The sequence below is a fragment of the Balaenoptera borealis genome (genome assembly GCF_965194805.1).
Source record: "Balaenoptera borealis genome assembly, chromosome: 7".
Classification (NCBI taxonomy): domain Eukaryota; kingdom Metazoa; phylum Chordata; class Mammalia; order Artiodactyla; family Balaenopteridae; genus Balaenoptera; species Balaenoptera borealis.
The window spans coordinates 69,639,666-69,657,647 of record NC_138864.1 but is presented as its reverse complement, the minus strand read 5'-3'; the positions used below and the strand labels follow the sequence as shown (position 1 = coordinate 69,657,647).

The window sequence follows — 17,982 nt, the reverse complement described above, 5'->3', positions numbered from 1 at the left end:
GAAGAATCCTTGCATCCCTGGGATAAATCCCATTTGCTCATGGTGTATGATCCTTTTAACGTGTTGTTGGATTCTGTTTCTGTATTTTGTTGAGTATTTTTGCATCTATATTCATCAGTGATATTGGTCTGTAACTTTTTTTTTTTTTGCAGTATCTTTGTCTGGTTTTGGTATCAGGGTGATGGTGGCCTCATAGAATGAGTTAGGGAGTGTTCCTTCCTCTACAATTTTTTGGAAGAATTTGAGAAGGATGGGTGTTAGCTCTTCTCTAAATGTTTGATAGAATTCACCTGTGAAGCCATCTGGTCCTGGACTTTTGTTTGTTGGAAGATTTTTAATCACAGTTTCAATTTCATTACTTGTGATTGGTCTGTTCATATTTTCTATTTCTTCCTGGTTCAGTCTTGGCAGGTTATACCTTTCTAAGAATTTGTCCATTTCCTCCAGGTTGTCCATTTTATTGGCATAGAGTTGCTTGTAGTCATCTCTTATGATGCTTCGTATTTCTGTAGTGTCCGTTGTAACTTCTCTTTCATTTCTAATTTTATTGATTTGCATCCACTCCCTCTTTTTCTTGATGAGTCTGGCTAAAGGTTTATCAATTTTGTTTATCTTGTCAAAGAACCAGCTTTTAGTTTTATTGATCTTTGCTACTGTTTTCTTTGTTTCTATTTCACTTATTTCTGCTCTGATCTTTATTATTTCTTTCCTTCTACTAACTTTGGGTTTTGTTTGTTCTTCTTTCTCTAGTTCCTTCAGGTGGAAGTTTAGGTTGTTTATTTGAGATTTTTCTTGTTTCTTAAGGTAGGATTTTATTGCTATAAACTTCCCTCTTGGAACTGCTTTTGCTGCACCCCATAGGTTTTGGATCATCATGTTTTCATTGCCATTTGTCTCTAGGTATTTTTTGATTTCCTCTTTGATTTCTCCAGTGATCTCTTGGTTATTTAGTAACGTATTGTTTAGCCTCCATGTGTATGTGTTTTTTACGTTTTTTTCCCTGTAATTTATTTCTAATCTCATAGCGTTGTGGTTGGAAAAGGTGCTTGATATGATTTCAGTTTTCTTAAATTTACCGAGGCTTGATTTGTGACCCAAGATGTGATCTTTCCTGGAGAATGTTCCATGTGCATTTGAGAATAAAGTGTAATCTGCTGTTTTTGGATGGAATGTCAGTTAAATGTCAATTAAATATCAATTAAATCTATCTGGTCTATTGTGTCATTTATAGCTTGTGTTTCCTTATTAATTTTCTGTCTGGATGATCTGTCCATTGGTGTAAGTGAGGTGTTAAAGTCCCCCACTATTAATTGTGTTACTGTCAATTTCCTCTTCTATAGCTGTTACCATTCACCTTCTGTATTGAGGTGCTCCTGTGTTGGGTGCGTATATATTTATAATTGTTATATCTTCTTCTTGGATTGATCCCTTGATCGTTATGTAGTGTCCTTCCTTGTCTCTTGTAACATTGTTTATTTTAAAGTCTATTTTATCTGATATGAGTATTGCTACTCCAGCTTTCTTTTGATTTCCATATGCATGGGTTATCTTTTTCCATCCCCTCGCTTCCAGTCTGTATGTGTACCTAGGTCTGAAGTGGGTCTCTTGTAGACAGCATATACATGGGTCTTGTTTCTGTATCCATTCAGCAAGCCTGTGTCTTTTAGTTGGAGCATTTAATCCATTCACATTTAAGGTAATTATCAATATGTATGTTCCTATTGCCATTTTCTTAGTTGTTTTGTGTTTGTTTTTGTAGTTCCTTTTCTTCTCTTGTGTTTCCCACTTAGAGAAGTTCCTTTTGCATTTGTTGTAGAGCTGCTTAGGTGGTGCTGAATTCTCTTAGCTTTTGCTTGTCTGTAAAGCTTTTGATTTCTCCATTGAATCTGAATGAGATCCTTGCTGGGTAGAGTAATCTTGGTTGTAGGTTCTTCCCTTTCGTCACTTTAAATATATCATGCCACTCCCTTCTAGCCTGTGGAGTTTCTGCTGAGAAATCAGCTGTTAACCTTATGCGAGTTCCCTTGTATGTTACTTGTCATTTTTCCCTTGTTGCTTTTAATAATTTTTCTTTGTCTTTAATTATTGTCAGTTTGATTACTATGTGTCTTGGCATGTTTCTCCTTGGGTTTATCCTGCCTGGGACTCTCTGCGCTTCCTGGACTTGGGTGGCTATTTCCTTTCCCACGTTAGCAAAGTTTTTGACTATAATCTCTTCAAATATTTTCTCGGGTCATTTCTCTCTCTCTTCTCCTTCTGGGACCCCTATAATGTGAATGTTGTTGCGTTTAATGTTGTCCCACAGGTCTCTTAGGCTGTCTTCATTTCTTTTCATTCTTTTTTCTTTATTCTCTTCTGTGGCAGTGAATTCCACCATTCTGTCTTCCAGCTCACTTATCTGTTCTTCTCCCTCAGTTATTCTGATATTGATTCCTTCTAGTGTATTTTTCATTTCAGTTATTGTATTGTTCATCTCTGTTGTTTGTTCTTTAATTCTTCTAGATGTTTGTTCTTTAATTTTTCTAGGTCTTTGTTAAACATTTCTTGCATCTTCTTGATGTTTGCCTCCATTCTTTTTCCGAGGTCCTGGATCATCTTCACTATCATTATTCTGAATTCTGTTTCTGGAAGGTTGCCTATCTCCACTTCATTTAGTTGTTTTTCTGGGGTTTTATCTTGTTCCTTCATCTGGTACATAGTCCTCTGTCTTTTCATTTTGTCTATCTTTCTGTGAATGTGGTTTTCATTCCACAGACTGCAGGATTGTAGTTCTTCTTGCTTCTGCTGTCTGCCTTTTTCCCATTGAATGTTTAATTTTCTTATCCTAAGTTCCTTCTAGTGTTGGAGGGTCTCCTGCAGAGGTGGGGGGTGGCTCTGCCTCACTGTGGGGACAAGGACACTGGCAGCAGAAGTTCTGAGAAGTATTCCTTGGTGTAAGCCCTCCCAGAGTCTGCTATTAGCCATACCAAAGAGCCCATAGGCTCCAGTGCTCAGGAAAATGGGATGTTTTTAAATCAGGGAGAGTCATAAGAACTTTGTGCTGTTTATTTTTTAAGGCATTTATAAACAATTCTTTGTTTTGTTAATGTCATAATAATTTATTTAAAATCCATATGCAGTCACACATCTAAACTTCTGTAATTATCTCTTCTGGGACAATAATAAAGAATATGCTCCTGGGGGCGGCGGGGACTTCAGACTATACTACAAAGCTACAGTAATCAAGATAGTATGGTACTGACACAAAAACAGAAATATAGATCAATGGAACAGGATAGAAAGCCCAGAGATAAACCCACACACATATGATCACCTTATCTTTGATAAAGGAGGCAAGAATGTACAGTGGAGTAAAGGCCGCCTCTTCAATAAGTGGTGCTGGGGAAACTGGACAGCTACATGTAAAAGAGTGAAATTAGAACACTCCCTAACACCATACACAAAAATAAACTCAAAAAGGATTAAAGACCAAAATGTAAGGCCAGACACTATCAAACTCTTAGAGGAAAACATAGGCAGAACACTCTATGATATACATCACAGCAAGATCCTTTTTGACCCATCTCCTAGAGAAATGAAAATAAAAACAAAAATAAACAAATGGGACCTAATGAAACTTAAAAGCTTTTGCACAGCAAAGGAAACCATACACAAGACGAAAAGACAGCCCTCAGAATGGGAGAAAATATTTGCAAACGAAGCAACTGACAAAGGATTAATCTCCAAAATTTACAAGCAGCTCATGTTTTTTGTCATAAAACAAACAATGCAATCTAAATATGGGCAGAAGACCTAAATAGACATTTCTCCAAAGAAGATATACAGATTGCCAAAAAGCACATGAAAGAATGCTCAACATCATTAATCATTAGAGGGATGCAAATCAAAACTACAATGCGATATCATCTCACATCGGTCTGAATGGCCATCAGCAAATAATCTACAAACAATAAATGCTGGAGAGGGTGTGGAGAAAAGGGAACCCTCTTGCACTGTTGGTGGGAATGTAAATTGATACAGCGTCTATGGAGAACAGTATGGAGGTTCCTTAAAAAACTAAAAATAGAACTACCATATGACCCAGCAATCGCACAACTGGGCATATACCCTGAGAAAACCATAATTCAAAAAGAGTCATGTACCACAATGTTCATTGCAGCTCCATTTACAATAGCCAGGACATGGAAGCAACCTAAGTGTCCATCAGCAGATGAATGGATAAAGAAGATGTGGCCCATATATACAATGGATTATTACTCAGCCATAAAAAGAAACGAAATTGAGTTATTTGTAGTGAGGTGGATGGACTTAGAGTCTGTCATACAGAGTGAAGTAAGCCAGAAAGAGAAAAACAAATACCATATGCTAACACATGTATATGGAATCTAAAAAACAACCCAAAAAATGGTCATGAAGTACCTAGGAGCAAGACGGGAATAAAGACACAGACCTACTAGAGAATGGACTTGAGGATACGGGGAGGGGGAAGGGTAAGATGGGACAAAGTGAGAGAGTGGCATGGACATATATACACTACCAAATGTAAAATAGATAGCTAGTGGGAAGCAGTCACATAGCACAGGGAGATCAGCTGGGTGCTTTGTGACCACCTAGAGGGGTGGGATAGGGAGGGTGGGAGGGAGGGAGATGCAAGAGGGAAGAGATATGGGGATATATGTATATGTATAACTGATTCACTTTGTTATAGAGCAGAAACTAACACACCATTGTAAAGCAGGTATACTCCAATAAAGATGTTAAAAAAAAAAAGAATATGCTCCTGTTAAAGTCTTCCCTTTGGTTATAAACAATTCTTTAAAAGCAGATAACATATGGAAAAGCCAAAAACTCATATTTGAGCTTTTCAAGAAGAGGCACAATGATAACACTTCCCATTTTAAAATGAATATTAAATAGAACTCATATGCATAGGAAGTTGATACTGTTATTTTATGAGGCTTTCATTAGTAAGAGTTCATATCCTCATGTTTATGTAGCAGTTATTTTTGTGAACCTTCAGAGCACCAAGGAAGTAGATCCCAGTAAACTAACCCCCATTCCTCATCTCCTGTATATTTGCTAAATTGATTCCATTGGGTGCTTTAAGGAACAGTTCTAGGAAACTTATTCCTGAGATTGATGTAAGCATGTTGGTCAGGACAATTTCTACGCAGACTCTTTTAGAAACTTCTTTCTAGTCTTAGTATGTAAAATAGTTGTGCTTCTCTGAGACAGTGTATTTACATTTATCATAAAGACCCTGAGGTGCACATAACTGAGGGCATTCCTTCTTTGCATTGGCCATTAAAAAGCATGGAACCTAATTTGAAACCCATCTTTCACAATAAAATAGGGCTCAACAGTGCATGTTTCAGTTTCTAGTTCATTCCTGGGCTCATTAGCTGGTCCTGTCTTTTCTTTTCATTGTGGATTTCTCACTAAATTGTGTTATCTTGCTTTATCTATCTTTGTGATCCTCAAGTTTTCTGGGAACAAAATAAGACGTTAATTAATTAATGTTTTGATTCCTTGTGAGAAAATGTTTTTCCCTATCACCTTTTACAAATTCTAGAAGACTTTATAAATGGGAAAACTAATAAAATGCAAAGTTTGTTGAATGGACATAAATAGTACTATGGCTTAATCTGACAGAATATTTAAGATCAGAATTGTCAACTAATCAGATCATATGAGGCTTATATTATTATTAATGTTAGAAATCTATTTCCCAACTGAGGATGGGTTTATCAGTCAGGGAAACCAGTTAGATTCTGTTACCTGATACTTATAATATTTATGTATAATTGGTATGACTACATCTAGAAACCTAAGGTTGATAAAATACTATATACAAGTGAAGAAAATCAAAGAAAATTAAATCATGATGTTTTCATTATGTTTTTATGACTCCTATATCAACAATATTTGCTATAACATTAGCAAAAGTGTTAAAGAGACCAGGTAAATTATAATCATTTATTATGAAATCAGAAATCAACTGGTGATATGACAAATTTTCGATGGCACAATTTTTTAAGTGCTGCTGAATTGCCAGTTCTGAAAAATATTCAACAGATACATGTAGAATCACCTAATTTGCCAAGATCAGACTTTGATCAGTTTTAGTTACTATTGCTAATATAATAATTTAGAAAATCTTTAAACCTGCAAGTCATGGGACATTATCTCAGGGAAAACATCCATAGTTTTAAGGATGAAATTCTCCTCCCGACTTAAAGGAACAAGAATGAAGTTTTCCTCTCTATTGTAGTTTTGTAAATAGAGTGCTACAGTACTCCTTGGTTTTGTTTTTATCTTTGGCACGTTGTTGTTTCTGTTATCAATATAGTTGTTATGTTTTAAAGTGCTTTATATTTGCCCATTAGCCTTCACTTCAGCTTTCCAAGGCTGGGGAATATCTAGTTTCTTACGTCTAGTTAACAAATACGTAAACCAAGGCACACATTTAGATACTTTTTCACCTATTACATAGCAAGTATGGAGTATAGCTAAGAATAAAGTCTGTGATCACATGACTTAAGATGATTGGCTGCACCACCAGCTTATGTCTCCATGAGAGATGTGGCCAATAATGGTCAATGAGATCTAGCAACATAAATATGTAGGGATATGACCAACAGAAGAGTTCTACTCCAAGCTCTATTCTGACTGGAGAAATTTCACATCTCTAAATTAACTTCAGATGATTTTTAATACAGATAAAAGTAAAACTAATGTCCCAAGAAACCAATGCTGTCATTTGCTTAAAAAATTCTCCCACTGACAAGATTGTGAATTTAGTCACAGTTTGTCACAGTACAACCTGTAGTTCCAATAGAGTCCTAAGCTTTTCCACCTCTACATAGAATTTTAGCTGCTATAATCAGAGTTTGCTCAGTTCAGATATTTATTTTCAGCAATAGATGACTTTGCTATGAAGACAACAAAAGTGCCTATCCTAAGGAATAATAACTATGCATATGCTATAAATATGTATACAATATATGTATATACACATGTATTTATGAATAATTATTTTCAGACGCTTTACTTCAAATGAGATTCTGATGATTCCAGTGCGCCTATCCGCCGAGGAAGTTGTAAAACTCTTAGCTAGGAGTGGTTAATGGGAGACCCTGGGATCTGGGTTCTCTTTTCCTCTGGTTCTGCTGCTTTCTTTCTTATATCAGGGCTCTTGTAACTATTGGTGGGTTTGCTCAGTCATTGAAGCTGCAGTTGCTCCAAGTTCCCTTGAAACAGGGATTATATTATCTATTAATAGTATTTTAAGTATGTTTGCTTCTTCCCAACTTCCTCAGGAAAATTTTGTTGTGGTTACATAAGAGGCTAGGAATGCCTGCTGTCTTATTTTTTGCCTTAACTTTGCTCAGAGCACTGCTGTAACCACTTCCCTCTGTGTTCTCCCTGTGCAAAATAGAAGAGGATCTATTTTGTACCTTGGGGGGAGGGGGGAGGGGGAGTAGTTTCTAGAACAGAACTAAAATTCCACAAGTACACATCATGATCCCACCCCACTGTCATTTTTTTTTCCCCCTGTCATTTTAAATAAACACTATATCATGTTACCTCCTCTTTAACATTAAATATGCATGGACTGGAGGACTCATCTAATTCCAGATTAGATTTTATTTTGCTTTAGGGTGAGTCTTTCATTCAAGTTAGTTGTCAATGTTGATGGAGTCGTTTCCACTATACTAAATATCTGCCCACTTATAGTTTCACCAAGACACCTATGAAGTCACCAGTCCTTTAGTTCTGACCGCTCCCTCAGGTATCCTCTGTTCCTGGCCTTTTGTTTGTTTTCACTTCCAGTTATAGTGAGTGTACACTGTCTCCCTGAGCACTTTCCTTAGAGACTCTCTACTGATATTCCAAAGGGCCTAAACTTCTATTCTGTCTGTCAAAAATGGTTAATACATGAGTATTAACGTCCCTTTTTTTATATAGTAATTGAAAGGTTGCCTGCTGTGCACAAGACTCTGTTCTGCTAGCCTGGAACCTGACTGGACACAGCATTTGCCAACCACATGCTGGGAGTGACAGTGCAATGAGATAGCAGGTGAACTCCGTCACCCAACAGGCATTTGCCAGGGTCTGATTTCTGTGATTCAGGCATGTGCCTTTTACAGGCTCTTCATCCAACTGCAAATTTTCCCTTCACTCATCCACTTGTTTGGATTCAGAAGATAGCACTTGGCACAAAGAGACACATTCCCTAATAACGTTTTATTCTTTTCTGTCAACCACCCTCTCTTTAATTCCCTGCATGTGGTGAGCTTACTCAAAGTCCCCTGACTATATACCCTGAGCCCATATCCTTGAATCTTTGTGTCCCTTTTCACCATTATCACTCCAGAGAGATTTTCTTTGTAATCTTGGTCAGCTCTGCAGACTCGTCCTTTGTAATAGTCTATATTAATATCCTTTCCTTTCTATAGCATCCTGTAGGTTTTCAAAACCTTTTGATTTTTAGCTTTTCTTTTGTGATTTTCTTTATGGTTCCATTTTGCACTTGTTTAGATACTTCCAATCTGATTGAAACATCTGTCAAGTTCAATTTTTTGACCCACTTTCTGCTCAGCTTCTAGGATTCATTTCAGCTGTACACTGTGGTTTATTCATCTTTCTTGACTTTCCCTACAATCTAGACTACTGTAGACGATTAGTGTCACTTTCTCAGCGTGGTTTTCACAGCCATTATAGGGCTTAAGAACTCTTGCAAAGGTCTAAGATTCTTGCATCTGTAACTTTTAACTGCCTTAATGAATTTACAAGGGTTTTTCTTCTCTACAGTGAATAAACTTCTCTTGTCCTTTACGGGAACTCTCAGTATGGTTTCCATGCTGCTTAGTTTCTTAACCTTCTTTTTGATTAGTTTGTACTAATATTCAATATGCTTAGGTCCTGTTTTAACTCTCCTGCTCTCTATGACTCTAAGATTTTAAATCATCTCTGTGGATGATGAGTTTGTATTTCTCCTTCCTCCAAACTGTAGTTTTCATCAACACAATGTCTATTTATGCAAATAGGTAATTTAACGCTGAGCCATAAACCTAAATATTCTTCATCTTGCATGTGTTAAAAACATACAAACCTAAATGTGTAGCTCCTAATTTAACTAACTCAGTTGGAGAACTGCAGGATTTTTTTTCTGTCTTTGAGTCTCTAAAAGATCATTGTTTCCAAATATCTTACATTTTGTGACTTTTCTAAAGTTTAAGCCCATTATTGACTAATGAGGGTAATTGGAATCTCTCTTAACATCCTTGAATGTGTTTATAGACTGTTATTATGTCTCATTTCAGTTTTTTTTTCCCTCTCAAGTGAGTATGCTTAGTACGCTGCACCTCCTTTTCTGGAGGCTGACTTATACAAACCCTTTATCAATTTTTTTGTTCTCCTCTGAACTCTGTCCTATTTACTTGTATTTTAAAAACTTTGTTTACACATTCTACCACATTTCCAGTAGTTCCAAAGAAAAGTACAGAAGGAATTTAGTGCTCACTCTGCCTCTATTACTTAATCTGCACTTTGTGAGTTGTCAGGAGCCAACTGGACCCCCTCACATCTCATAAGAGCTCAGTGGTAGGTCTGACATCCCAAGGGCTCCCTCTGGCACACCTGGTTCCCTTAAACAATGATCTCCTCCAACATGCCTCTGCTTTGCAAGGGAATGGATATCAGAGTATGCAGCCCTCCATAGCCCTTTGGTACTAAAGAAGCCACACTGCCCTTAACAACCAGAAAATGACAAAGTTGCTTATGTATTAAGATGGGACCTTAAAATAAGAGTCTTTAGCAAAATATTTCTTAGTCAGTTGGATGGCCACGTAGGTTGATATTCTCATAAGAAATGAATCTGGAAACATCCCCTCTTCTATCAAATCCTGCTCAGTCAATTCAGTCACACTGCCTCTACTATTAGGTCCTGGGTTCTCAGAGAGATGGTTTGGATAATTTTGTTAAAGTTGTGTTTGTTTTGCCAATGTACAAGAGAAACAGATAAAATTGAAAAAGTGGGAAACATAAGAGGACAAGAAAGATTTTAAAAGAAAAATAGCTAAATATAGGTATAGATATAGATTCCAGCTAACAATAGAGAAGTTAGGTAAAATGCACATCCTCTTTTCAAAACTCCCTCCTCTAATAAAACCTTTGGATTTTTTATGAAACCAAGAAGATAAAAAATTTTTTTCTAGCAAGAGAGCGCTGCTAAAAGAAGTTACAACAATTTTTCCCAAAACAATAGCAATTATAATATTAAATTCAATTTCCCAGTATGCTTTAGGAAGCAAACACTAGTCTTTGATTTTCATCCAGAGAGGGGCATTCTCCATGTAAACCTGTGGAGAAATTAGCTTCACATATTTGTGCCTTCTCTTACCTTATTCTACAAGATTAAGAATTTATTTCCTGCATCATTTTATTGGTTATTTTTATTTATAGTGACATTGGATTTTAAATTCCCAGTGATGCTGTGGATAATGATGTTGCAAAGATTGTACACCTGTCCTCCCATCCTGATTAACAAAGGAATTGGCATGGATCTCTGAGTATAAATTTAGAATCATTTTAGATGGGGAAAGAACCATAATAACTGACAAACTCGTCAATATAACAGATATTTTGCCACTTTAAAAAATGCTTGTAGAGGGGCGTTAGCTGAGGTTGCTGCTGCAGCTACTAGGCTCCTGTTAGCTGTGGTGGTACAAGTCCTAGAGGAGTTGATTTGTCTGTACTGATTTTCATGAAAGTTTTGGTTTTGGTGAAAGGAGGAAGGTAGAGGTTTTTTGGTGTGAGCAGTTCCCATCACTGTCCCAAATCCTGTACATGCTTCCACAGTGATTAAACTCTTTCATGGGCCCAGATGAAATGCTGGCCCTTTTGAGCTTTTACAATCCCTCCTGATTAAGGCCTTGAAGCAAGTTCATAGAGGCTGGGCTGGAGGTGTTTGAGAGACACCACCCAGTGATGCCTTTCACTGTATTCTTCCCTGCTGAGAGTCAGCCAGAGTAGCACAGTAAGGCATCCATCTTTGCCTTTCTACAGTACAACCTCCAGGTAAATTTCCTGCATTACTAGGGACACCACATTCCAAAGGTGTCCTGGACCACTATGTCCTTTCCTTACTTGGAAATGTTATTCCTGGTCTCCTAGGAGTTCCAAAGCTTTCTATACCAATTTCCCAAGATCCTGGTGACTTGCCCTAATTATCTCAGATTTGCTGAGAAGTTTATACAGATTATCACTCCCATAGGGATCTTTCAACAACAAAAAAAAAGAATGCCACTCCTAAGGAGACTACAAAAAGTGGCTTGCTATTTAGTTGAGGAGGGAAGTCAAAGGTTAAAGTAGCAATCCTCATTCCTTGCATTTTTTTAGCACTTTGCATATTAAAAAATGCTATCATTTAGCTGATTTCTATTTTGCGTCTACAGATACCCTGTGACATAAGTAGGGGCAACAAAATTAATTTTTAGAACTGAAGAAACTGAAACTCAGAAATATTAAACGGCTTGCCAAAGTTAGCTTCTCATAAACACAGACACAAAAATCCTCACGAAAATATTAACAAATCAAATCTATCGATATGTAAACAGAATACTGCAGCATGAACAAGTGGATTTTAAACTGGGAATGCAAGGCTGAAGTTTTAATATTTAAAATCAATCAATGTGATCTACCATATCAATAGTACAAAGAAGAAAACCCACATAATCATATCAATTGATGCAGAAAAGGCATTTGACAAAATTCAACATCAATTTCTGATCAAAATTTTTCAACAAATAGGGACTAGAAGGGAATTTCCTCAACCTGATAAAGGACATCTACAAAAACCTACAGCTAATATCATATTTAATGGTAAAAGACTGAATACTTTCCCCCAAGATCAGGAACAAAGCAAGGATGTCAGTGAGCACCACTCATACTGCCACTCGTAATAAGGCAAGAAAAAAAATAAATAAAAGGCATACACATTACAGAAGAGGAAATAAAACTGTTTCTATCCTGAGATGACATGATTATATATGAAGATTATAAGAAAATTCCAGAGATTCTAAAAATAAAACAAAACATCTCCTAAAACTAATAAGTGACTTTAACAAGGTTGCAGGATATGAGATCAACAGGCAAAAATCAATATATTTTATCTAGTAGCAATGACAATTGGAAACTAAAACTTTAATTTATATGTGTATTGACAAATTAAATACATATATGTTTATTATAGCTTCAAGAAAAATGATAGATTTAAAATGTTTTGTTAGATTTATACCTAAGTATAACATATGACAGAGCCTGTATGATGATAATTACAAAAAGCCGATGAAAGAAATCAAAGAAGGCCTACAGTGGTCATGGATTGGAAGAATAAATATCCTAACAATGTCAGTTCTCTACCAAACTAATCTAGGGATTTAATAAAATTCTAGTTAAAATTGCAGCAAGATTTTTTTTAGATATAGAAAAGCTTATTCTAAAAGTTTTTTGGGAAGGCAAAGGACCTAGAACAGCAAAATCAATTTTGAAAAAGAAGAATAAACTGAGGGAATCATATTAACCAATTTTACAAGTTACTATATAGCTACAGTAATTACGACAGTGTAGTGTTGATGAAGAGGTAAATCACAGACACATAGATCAGTGCAACCAAGCAGAGAATGCAGAACTAGATCCCACACCAATAAATGGCCAACTGATTCTTGACAAGGTTGCCAGGGCAGTTCAATGGAGAAAGGATAGTGTGTTCAACAAATGGTGTTGGGTCAGTTGGATATCCATATGCCCAAAAATGAACCTCAACCTGAACTTCATAGTATATGCAAAAATTAACTCAAACTGCACCAGAGATATAAATGTAAGATGTAAAACTATAAAAATTTTAGAAGATACTTTTCATGATCAGAGTTTAAGCAATGAGCTCTTGGACCTGACACAAAAAGCATGATCCATAAGGGAAAAAAATTAGATAAATCAAACTTCATCAAGGTTTAAAATATTTGCAATATGTACATGCATCAAATTATCACATTGTACACCTTAAATTTATCAATGTTATATGTCAGTTATATCTCAATAAAGCTGGAGGGGGAAAGTTTTTAAATGTTGTTCTATGAAAGACCCTATTAAAGAGAATGCAAACAACAAATGTACAAACCACATATCTGACAAAAGACTGCTATTGAGAATAGATAAAGAACTCTCAAAACTCAACAGAAAAAATAAAGCAATCCAATTAGAAAATGGGAAAAAGACATGTATAGACATTTCACCAAAAAAGATATACAGATGGCAAACAAAAGCACAGCATCAGTAGTGATTAAGTAAATGCAAATTAAAACCACAAGAGATATCACTACATACTTATCAGAATGACTAAAATGAAAAATAGTGAGCACTCTCTGTTGACAATGATGCAGAGAGACTAGATCACTCATATATTTCTGGTGAAAGTATAAAGCGTACAGCCATCCTGGAAAGCAGTTCGGTAGTTTCTTAAAAAAGTAAATATGCAACCACTATGTCATCAATCAGTTACACTCTTGGGGGTATTTATCTCAGAGGAATGAAAACTTATCACATAAAAACTGTATACAAATATGCATAGCAACTTTGTTCATAATATAATATAATAAAACTGAAAACAACTTAGATGTCCTTCAGTGGGTGAATGGTTAAACAAATTTATAGTACATGCATATCATGGAGTATACCACTCAGCAATAAAAGGAACAAATTATTGATACACACAACAACTTGGATGAATCTCCAGGGAATTATGTTGAGTGAAAAAAAAGTAAATCTTAACAATTACATATTGTATGATTCTGTATTATGTAACATTCTTGAAGTAACAAAATGTATGGAAATAGAGATTAGCGGTCATCAGGGTTAAGGAAGAGGTAGGACTGGGAGGGAAGTGGGTAAGGCTACAGAAGGGCCACATGAGAGAGCCTGTGGTGATGGAATGGCTGTGTTTTGATTATTTCAATACCAACATTCTGGCTGTATATTGTACAACAGTTTTGCAAGCTGTTACCATTGACTGACACTAAGTAAAGGGCATATGGGGTTCCTCTGCATTATTTCTTGAAACTGTGTATAAACCTACAATTATCTCAAAATTTTAAATTTAATTTAAAAAAATGCTTGCTCTGTGGAAGTTGACAGAATGAACAGACAAGCTGGAGACTGGGAGAAAATATTTACAAAACTATATCAAACAACAACTTGTATCCAGAGTATGTAATGAATTCTCAAAGCTCAATGGTAGTACAACAAGCAACTCAATTTTTTTTCAAGTGAGCAAAAGACTTGACTATAAACTTCACCAAAGAGGATATATAAATAACATATAATCACATGAAAAGATGTTCAACATCATTAGCCATTCTATTAGGTGCACAGGGAAATGCAAATTAGGGAATTTGGGAGGCGCAAACGTTAAGCCATGATGAAATACTGTTATACACTTATTAGAATGGCCAAAATAAAAAATACTGACAGCACGAGGTGCTGACAAGAATGTAAAGCAACTAGAACTTTCATACTTTGCTAGTGGGACTGTAACATGGTACAGCCCCTCTGGAAAAGAGTCTGGCAGTTTCTTTTTTAAAATTTTTATTGGAGTATACTTGATTTACAATGTTGTATTAGTTTCTGCTGTACAGCAAAGTGAATCAGTTATACATATACATATATCCACTTTTTTTTAGATTCTTTTCCCATATAGGTCATTACAGAGTATTGAGTAGAGTTCCCTGTGCTATACAGTAAGTCCTTATTAGTTTTCTGTTTTATATACAGTAGTATATACATGTCAATCCCAACCTTCCAATTTATCCCTCCCGCTCCTTCCCCCCAGTAACCATAAGTTTGTTTTCTACATCTGTGACTCTATTTCTGTTTTGTAAATAAGTTCATTTGTATCATTTTTAATAGGTTCTGAATATAAGCAATATCATATGATATTTATCTTTCTCTGTCTGACTTACTTCACTTATTATGATAATCTGTAGGTCCATCCATGTTGCTGCAAGTGGCATTATTTCATTGTTTTTTTTATGGCTGAGTAATATTCCATTGTATATAAGTACCACATCTTCTTTATCCATTCATCTGTCGATGAACATTTAGGTTGCTTCCATATCTTGGCTCTTGTAAATAGTGCTGCTGTGAACTTTGAGGTGCATATATCTTTTCGAATTAGAGTTTTCTCTGGATATATGCCCAGGAGTGGGATTGCTGGATCATAGGGTAGTTCTATATTTAGTTTTTTTAAGGAACCTCTGTACTGTTCTCCATAATGGCTGTACCAACTTACATTTCTATCAACAGTGTAAGAGGGTTCCCTTTTCTTCACAACCTCTACAGCATTTATTGTTTGTAGGCTTTTTGATGATGTCCATTCTGACCGGAATGAGGTGATACCTCATTGTAGATTTGATTTGCATTCGTCTAATAATTAGTGATGTTGAGCATCTTTTCATGTGCTTTTTGGCCACCTGTATGTCTTCTTTGGAGAAGTGTCTATTTAGATCTTCTGCCCATTTTTTTTATTGTGTTGTTTGTTTTTTGATATGAGCCACATGAGCTGTTTGTATATTTTGGAGATTAATCCCTTGTTGGTTGCTTCCTTTGCAGATATGTTCTCCCATTCTGTGGGTTGTCTTTTTGTTTTGTTTATGGTTTCCTTTGCTGTGCAGAAGCCTTTAAGTTTAATTAGGTCCCATTTTTTTATATTTGTTTTTATTTTCATTACTTTAGGAGGTGGATCAAAAAAGATATTGCTGCAATTTATGTCAAAGTGTGTTCTGCCTGTGTTTTCCTCTAAGAGTTTTATAGTGTCCGGCCTTACATTTAGGTCTTAGATGCATTTCGAGTTTATTTTTGTGTATGGTGTTAGGGAGTGTTCTAATTTCATTTTTTTTACATGTAGCTGTCCAGTTTTCCCAGCTCCACTTATTGAAGAGACTATCTTTTCTCCATTGTATACTCTTGCCTCCTTTGTCATAGATTAGTTGACCATAGGTGTGTGAGTTTATCTCTGGACTGTCTATCCTGTTCCATTGATCTGTATTTCTGGTTTTGTGCCAGTACCATACTATTTTGATGACTGTAGCTTTGTAGTATAGTCTGAAGTCAGGGAGTCTGATTCCTGCAGCTCCATTTTTCTTTCTCAGGATTGCTTTGGTTATTCGGGGTCTTTTGTGTTTCCATATAAATTTTAGAATTTTTTGTTCTAGTTCTGGGGAAAACACCATTGGTAATTTGATAGGAATTGCATTGACTCTGTAGACTGCCTTGGGTAGTATACTGATTTTGACAATATTGATTTTTCCAATCCAAGAACATGGTATATCTCTCCATCTGTTTGTGTCATCTTCTGTTTCTTTCATAAGCATCTTACAGTTTTCAGAGTAGAGGTCTTCTGTCTCCTTAAGTAGGTTTATTCCTAGGTATTTTATTCTTTTTGATGAGATGGTAAATGGAATTGTTTCCTTGATTTCTCTTTCTGATCTTTTGTTCTTAGTGTATAGGGATGCAAGAGATTTCTGTATATTAATTTTGTATCCTGCAACTTTATCCAATTCATTAATGAGCTCTAGTAGTTTTCTGGTAGCCTCTTTAGGGTTTTCTATGTATAGTATCATGTCATCTGCAAACAGTGACAATTTTACTTCTTCTTTTCCAATTTGGATTCCTTATATTTCTTTTTGTTCTCTGATTGCCATGGCTAGGACTTCCAAAACTATGTTGAATAAAAGTGGTGACAATGGACATCCTTGCCTGGTTTCTGATCTTAGAGGGAATGCTTTCAGCTTTTCACCATTAAGAATGATATTATCTGTGGGTTTGTCATATTTGACCTTTATTATGTTGAGGTAAGTTCCCTCTATTCCCACTTTCTGGAGAGCTTTTATCGTAAATGGGTTTTGAATTTTGTCAAAAGCTTTTTCTGAATCTATTGAGATGATCATATGGTTTTTATGCTTCAGTTTGTTAATGTGATATGTCACACTGATTGATTTGCAAATATTAAAGAATCCTTGCATCCCTGGGATAAATCCCACTTGATCATGGTGGACGATCCTTTTAATGTATTGTTGGATTTGGTTTGCTAGTATTTTGTTGAGTGGCCTCATAGAATGAGGCTGGGAGTGTTCCTTCTTTCTGCAATTTTTTGTAATAGTTTCAGAGGGATAGGTATTAACTCTTCTCTAAATGTTTGATAGAATTCGCCTGTGAAGCCATATAATTCCCAAATTAGGGAATTAGGGAGGCGCAAATATAAACCATGATGAAATACTGTTAATGCACTTATTAGAATGGCTAAAATAAAAAATACTGACAGAACCAGGTGCTGACAAGAATATAAAGCAACTAGAACTTTCCTGCTTTGCTAGTGGTACTGTAACATGGTATACCCCTCTGGAAAATAGTCTGGCAGTTTCTTATGAAGTTAAATATGCAATTACCGTAAGACATAGAATTTGTACTATTGAGCATTTATCCCAGAGGAATAAAAATGTATGTTCATTCAAACACCTATACACTAACTTTATAGTAGCAGTGTTCATGATCACCCCAAACTGGAAACAACCCACTGTCCTTTACCAGGTGAATGGATAAACAAATTGTGGTACAGCCATATAATGGAATACTACTAATTAATGAAAAAGAACAAACTATGAACACAAGCAACAACTTGCATGAATCTCAAAGACATTGTACCAAGTGAAAGAAGCCAGTCTCAAAATGTTACCTACTATATGATTCTATTTATATGACATTCTTGAAAATACCATACTATAGTGATAGAGAACAGTGTTTGACAAGGGTTAGGTTGAGAGAGTTTTAGGAGTTTGAGGAACTGTTCTATATTCTGAATGTGGTGGTAACTATTTAAATCTGTATGGGTATTAATATTCACTGACCTGTATACCAAAGAGTCAA

General features: G+C 35.8%; 1 protein-coding gene across 12 annotated transcripts in view; it reads left to right on the top strand.

The window, feature by feature from the left end:
- The window catches only part of LOC309631742 (uncharacterized protein), a 240,627-nt gene that overhangs the window by 135,487 nt on the left and 87,158 nt on the right, over positions 1-17,982 (top strand). The window lies entirely within an intron of this gene.